This window comes from Phocoena sinus, chromosome 18 (genome assembly GCF_008692025.1).
Source record: "Phocoena sinus isolate mPhoSin1 chromosome 18, mPhoSin1.pri, whole genome shotgun sequence".
Lineage (NCBI taxonomy): Eukaryota > Metazoa > Chordata > Mammalia > Artiodactyla > Phocoenidae > Phocoena > Phocoena sinus.
The window spans coordinates 27,758,023-27,764,379 of NC_045780.1; the positions used below are offsets into that span (position 1 = coordinate 27,758,023).

Here is a 6,357-nt window from a genome sequence, read left to right on the forward strand (position 1 = left end):
CAAAGACAGAAACTATCAAAGCTCACTTAAAAAGCAATATTTAATGTGAAAAACAATATATCTGCTAAAGGAACTGAACTTGTTGTTTACAAACTTCCCACATAAAAGACTCTTCATCCAGATAGTTTGACTTGTGAATTCTACCAATTATTTAGGAAGAAGTAATTCTGATTCTACACAAATTCATCCAGAAAACTTAAATTAAGGAAATCCAATACTATGACCAAAAACATTAGTGGAAAAGAAAATAACACGTACCAGTCAGAATGGTCATCATCAAAAAATCTACAAATAATAAATGCTAGAAAGGGTGTGGAGAAGAGGGAACCCTCTTACACTGTTGAAATGTAAATTGGTGCAGCCACTATTGAGAACAGTATGGCGGTTCCTTTAAAAACTAAAAGTAAAGTTACCATATGATCCTTCAATCCCACTCCTGGGCACATATCTGGAAAAAAATAAATGCACCCCAGTAGGACATAGCAGCACTATTTACAATAGCTGCTAAGACATGGAAGCAACCTAACTGTCCATCAATAGATGAATAGATAAAGAAGATGTGGTATATATATATATATATATATATATATATATATATATACATATACACAATGGAATACTACTCAGCCATAAAAAAGAATGAAATAATGCCATTTGCAGCAACATAGATGGACCTAGAGATTATCATACTAAGTGAAGTAAGTCAGACAGAGAAAGACAAACATCATATGAGATCACTGACATGTGGAATCTAAAAAAATAATACAAAGGAACTTATTTACAAAACAGAAATAGACTCACAGACATAGAAAACAAACTTATGGCTACAAAAGGGGAAAGGTAAGGGGAAGGATAAATTAGGAATTTGGGATTAACAGATACACACTACTGTATGTAAAATTGACAACCAAGGAAGACCTACTGTATAGCATAGGGAACTATAATCAATATCTTGTAATAAATTATAATGGAAAAGAATGTGAAAAAGAAAAGAAAAATATGTATATAAAAAGGTAAGTGAGGGCTTCCCTGGTGGCGCAGTGGTTGAGAGTCCGCCTGCCGATGCAGGGGACACGGGTTCGTGCCCCGGTCTGGGAGGATCCCACATGCCGCGGAGCGGCTGGGCCCGTGAGCCATGGCCGCTGAGCCTGCGCGTCCGGAGCCTGTCCTCCACAACGGGAGAGGCCACAACAGTGAGAGGCCCGCGTAACGCATAAAAAAAAAAAAAAAAAAAAAAAAAAAAAAAAAAAGGTAAGTGGAAATCTTCAGTTCAATTCTAAATGATTCTGTTCTCATTGGAATTTTAATTGCTTGTCTTCCAATTTTTCATAGTTTTCTGATGTCTTCAAAAATATAATTTCTGTGATTATCTAGCATTTCTGGCTATTCTCTGTGGGACCGTTGGCTAGCAATGGACTACCCAGTCCAACTTAGAAATAAAATTCTTCTTTAAAAATATAGATAGATAGATAGATAGATAGATAGATAGATAGATAGATAGAGAGAGAGAGACATATTTTCCTGAGGAATGACAAATTTGAGTACAGGTTTATAGATCATTTGGGTATACACTTTAGTGAAATACTTTTTTGTCTTTTCTGTTGTGCTGCATCTTTTTCATTGATTTGTATTAATTTGTTGTAGGATCTTTTCCCTCTGCCATTTTATGAGTAGTGTTCTAATTTTAACATCATCCAATTATTTGACTTCTAAGAGTAGAATTTTTGTTCTGTTCAAGATTCTTTACATACTACATGGTTGCTAGATATTCTCTGGTTTTCTTCTAAAAGGTTTATTCTTTTTATTTTTCATATTTTTATCTGAAATCCATCTGGAATTTATTTTGGTGTACAATGTGAAGTATCAATAGTCATTTTGTTGCATGTATATATGAAATATTTCACATTGGGTGATTTATAAATTAAAATAAAAGCTAACCAGAAATATCTGAATAAGAATAAAGTAGAGCTTCTACGTTTTAAAATATAATTATTGAACTTAAAACTCAGTGAATATTTTAAAAACTCTATAGGAAATTCATAAAATGAAAGTTAGATCTTAAGAAGCTATCCAAATGCAGAACAGGAGACAAAAAAAAAGAAAAATAGAAGATATGGAATAGTAATTAAAAGACAAAGAATAGAATGTAAAGGCAAATGTCTGTCTTCTTCAAAGGGATCAGAGAGAGCTAATGAAAGAATTGAGGTAGGTAATATTTGAGGAGATAGTGGCTAAGAATTTTTCAGACTTGATGCAAGTCTCAGGTTAAGAAAAGAAATTAATTCAAGCAGGATTACTGAACAAGAATATCTTCATGCAAAAATATTCTAGTGAAACTATAGTAGATAAAAACAACAACAACAGAAATAGACCTTAAGGTAAGCCGGGGGGGGGGGGGGAAAGATTGGTAACCTACAGAATAATGAAAACAAACTGCTACTTTACAGCAACATTAAAAATTAAATACAATAGAACAGTATCTTCAAAATCTTGAGATAAATATCAATTTAAATACCCTATCTATCTATCTATCTATCTACCTACCTATCTTCATCTATCTATCTTTTGGATAATGTTGTGAATAAAGCAGAGATGTGCCTCTACAAGGACACAGCTTAACCAACCAAGAAGTTTGAGATTGAGCTGGAAAGCTCCCAGACACTGAGGGTGGTGTACTACAAAAAGTGTTACAACAAAACAAAAATCACCAAGGAGGACAGTGAGAGTTCAGACAGGATCATGGGGAAGGGTTGGCTCCAGCTGCATTCTCCATGGCTTGAAAGACAGAAAGTGGCAGCTGACCATCATCACCATGATTGGGATTAAAGTGAAATTCTCCCTCAAGTTCACCAGTGAGGAGTTGAGCTCCAAGATAATTCATTCCTGAAACAGAAGTGAGTGCTCAGAGTCAAGATTGCCATGGTCACTGTGGTCACCAAGAGGTAGAGGCCCAAGGTGCCCTACAACATGAGCCAGTGCATGGTGGAGATTGAGCACCAGGACATGAAGGAAGTGGGCATCTATTGCATGTCCAGAGTGGTCATCACATTCAGGCCCTGAAGGTGTCCTTTGATGGCAATAACAAGGATGTATCAATGAAGATGAAGGAGAAAGAAGTCAACACCATCCCTGGGATGCTGAAGTTCTACTTCCACTAGCTTCCTGAGCCCGTCTTCACCAACAAGTTCTACCCCAACTTAGCCAAGGGCATCCCTCTTTCCAGCCCAGCTGCAAAGGAGTTCTACATGCTTAACTTGCTACTGTCGCTCCCAAAGCCAGAGGTCACTTCCTTCTGGACCACCTGTAAAGGGTGGCAGAAAATGAAATTGTGAACAAGATGTCCCTGCAGAAGTTTGTCATGGTCTCCAGCCCCACACTACTCTGGGACCTCAGAAAAGAGATCAAGCTCCCTGCCAAACCTACCAGTCTATCTTTATTACAGAACAGCTGGTCTCTGGAAGTCATGTCCCTGGTCCAGGTGTTGCTGTATTCCTTGCATCTGGAGCTCATTCCTTGTTCCACACAGCAAGAGACAGAGTATCTTATTCTTCATCAAAGTCTAAAGGCTTTGGTGAAGACTCCAAATCCATCTCCAAGATTCAGGCAGAATAGCCTAGAAACCTGGCAAAATGGGCCAACTGCAGAGCAGGAACTGAACCTTCCTAAGGATTAATTGAGCCACCCCCCTAAGGTCTGGACCTTCTACCAAGAGACAATTACCCAAGGCAAAGAGCCAAGTGGCCTAGGCAACTCTGGATACCCTGTGGGCCTGCAAGCTCTGTGCTGGTTTTAGACTGTAATTTTCCATGCTTCCATCAGAGAACACCCTAAGCCAACAGGTCTCAGACTGCAGGCGGCTAGGACAAGACAAAGGGAGGGGTTTTTCTGAACTTACCAGAGTTTAAAAGATTTCCACTGGATTGCTCATCAATATGAACTGTCCCGGGGGGAAGGGAACAAGGCCAAATTCCCTCACTATCTATCCTGTGTTGAGTAAACATTGCTGCTGCTTCATGGAAAAAAAAAAAGGTAAAATGTAGGGGTTTTTAGATAACCAAAAATTCCTTCACCACCGACTGAGATTATCACCAACAAATCTTCATTAAAGATACTCTAAGAAATGTACTTAAAAATTTTGTTTTCAAACTTTATATTCTTTTATTTTATTTTTGTGGTACGCGGGCCTCTCGCTGTTGTGGCCTCTCCCATTGCAGAGCACAGGCTCTAGATGCGCAGGCTCAGCGGCCATGGCTCACGGGCCCAGCCGCTCTGCGGCATGTGGGATCTTCCCAGACCGGGACACGAACCTGAGTGTCCTGCATCGGCAGGCGGACTCTCAACCACTGCACCACCAGGGAAGCCCCAAAATTTATATTCTTATTTTATTTTGTGTGTTAATACTCCTCTATTGTGTCACTGTTTACTCTTATCTATCTAAACACAATTGAAAACTTCATTTTTTTCTATCAAAATATGTTATTAGTCATGGCCTGTATCCTCCCCACAAAAGGACAATAATGTTCTCTTCTCCCCCCTTCTTGCAAGCATCTTGACTTTTATACCTAGATTGTCAATTACTTTGCATTATGAGTCAATATTGATTTAGAATTAACTAAATATATTGTTGCTATCTGTCGGTAATATTATTTATTATAGTTCACAATTTTTATCTTGATTTTTTTTTTCTTAGTTTTGCTGTAGGGAAAATTGTAGTAAGTCTCCTAGGGAAAGTTATTAGGTTAATTTTGTTTTTACTCTTAAACACTGACCCTAGTTTGGCTGAGTACAGAAAACTGTATTCAGTATCTTTTTTACTTTATACCTTCAGTGATACTACTGCATTGTTTTCTAGAATCAAGCACTGCATGTGAGAATCTCCACATTTTCACTATTTTTTCCTTTCAAAAAAAAAGAGCTTCATTCTTGATTTGCTTTGGGATATATTTTGTATTGCGATCTGGGTATGTCTTTTACATTCTACTTTTACATCTACTTAACACTCAGAGTAGCCATTCCATAATGAAGTCTCATGAACCATGTCAAATATAGGAAACTTTCTTCTATAATTTCCTTGTCATTAGTTACTTCTCAATTTCATCTCATCTGCATTTTTTTAATGCTTCTATAAGTACTATCAATCTAAGAATTGACTGTGCTTTAAACATAATTTCCATATGTTTTACTCTTTTTTGCATCATATCCTGCATGATTAATTATTTTTTTATTTTAGATTGTCAAAATTGTCTTAACTATGTTCATTTTGTTGCCTTTAAATTATTATTACTCATATTTTTATTTAGCAATTTTTAAATTTTGCTTCATTTACTTCAGTAAAAATCCTCTTCAGTACAGCTTTCTTACCAAGTCTAAGTATACAGTTTTAACACCTTCAAATATTTAACATAAATGAGTAAATAAAGAGAAAAATAAATAACAAGTGGAAATATTAAAAGAGATGATCCCCCCCCCCATGAAATAAACTTAATATAGTATACAGGCAAGATCTTAAAATAAATTTCTCCATGGTTTAAAAATAATGTGAATACAATGAAAGCTTGTATAAAAGTACCTAATACAGTGTTTAAGCAGGAAGTGAGTATTCAAAACATGTTATTTATTACATGAGTTAGAGCTGTTTAATAATCTACTTTCTCATATAGAAGATTATTTCTTATCTCTAGTAAAGTTTTGAAGACACTGACCAAATAAACAGATATTTTTATAGAAACTAACCTACATGGCCCCTGAGTTCCCTAAAAATTATATCAGTCATGTAAGTGGCTAGTTTTATATGTGATTAAAAGCTGGTTCCAAAAAACTTTAAATGATTGCATGTATTATTAGCTCAATGTTAATTGATACTGTTCTTTAGTGTACATGCAATTATGACAGTAGTTATTTATTATCTAATTTACCTAACATATCAATATTATATTGATCTTTAAGAAGTTCTTTCATGAAATTTTTACTGAAGTCACAATTATTGTCATCAACTTCACCATTATCAATTTTTATCTGAGTCACATGTTTGCTCTGTGCTTTTGAAATCAAACCAAACAGGGAGATATATTTCTGCCTCTAAAGAGATAACAACCAGAGTTCTAATAGTGACACAAATGCATTCATGAAACTGTAGGGCACAGGACTGAAGGAAATGCAATACAAAGGCTCAGGAAAAGGAGTATTTTCTTTCTTTCAGGAAGGATAAAACGGAAATTCCAGTGAAATGCAATGGACTTTAGTTCTATGATGATTCAATGGTAATTATGTTTATAAAAAATGATCCTAAAATACTAAGAAGTTCTCATGTCTTCTGAATATTAAAGGACCTTTTTTAAAATTTTAACTTAGTTTTAG

At 35.8% G+C, this 6,357-nt stretch overlaps 1 pseudogene; it reads left to right on the forward strand.

Annotated features, from left to right (window-relative positions):
• The first annotated feature begins 2,565 nt into the window (after nt 1-2,565).
• LOC116742941 lies at nt 2,566-3,563 on the forward strand (annotated as a pseudogene).
• Nucleotides 3,564-6,357: the final 2,794 nt, after the last annotated feature.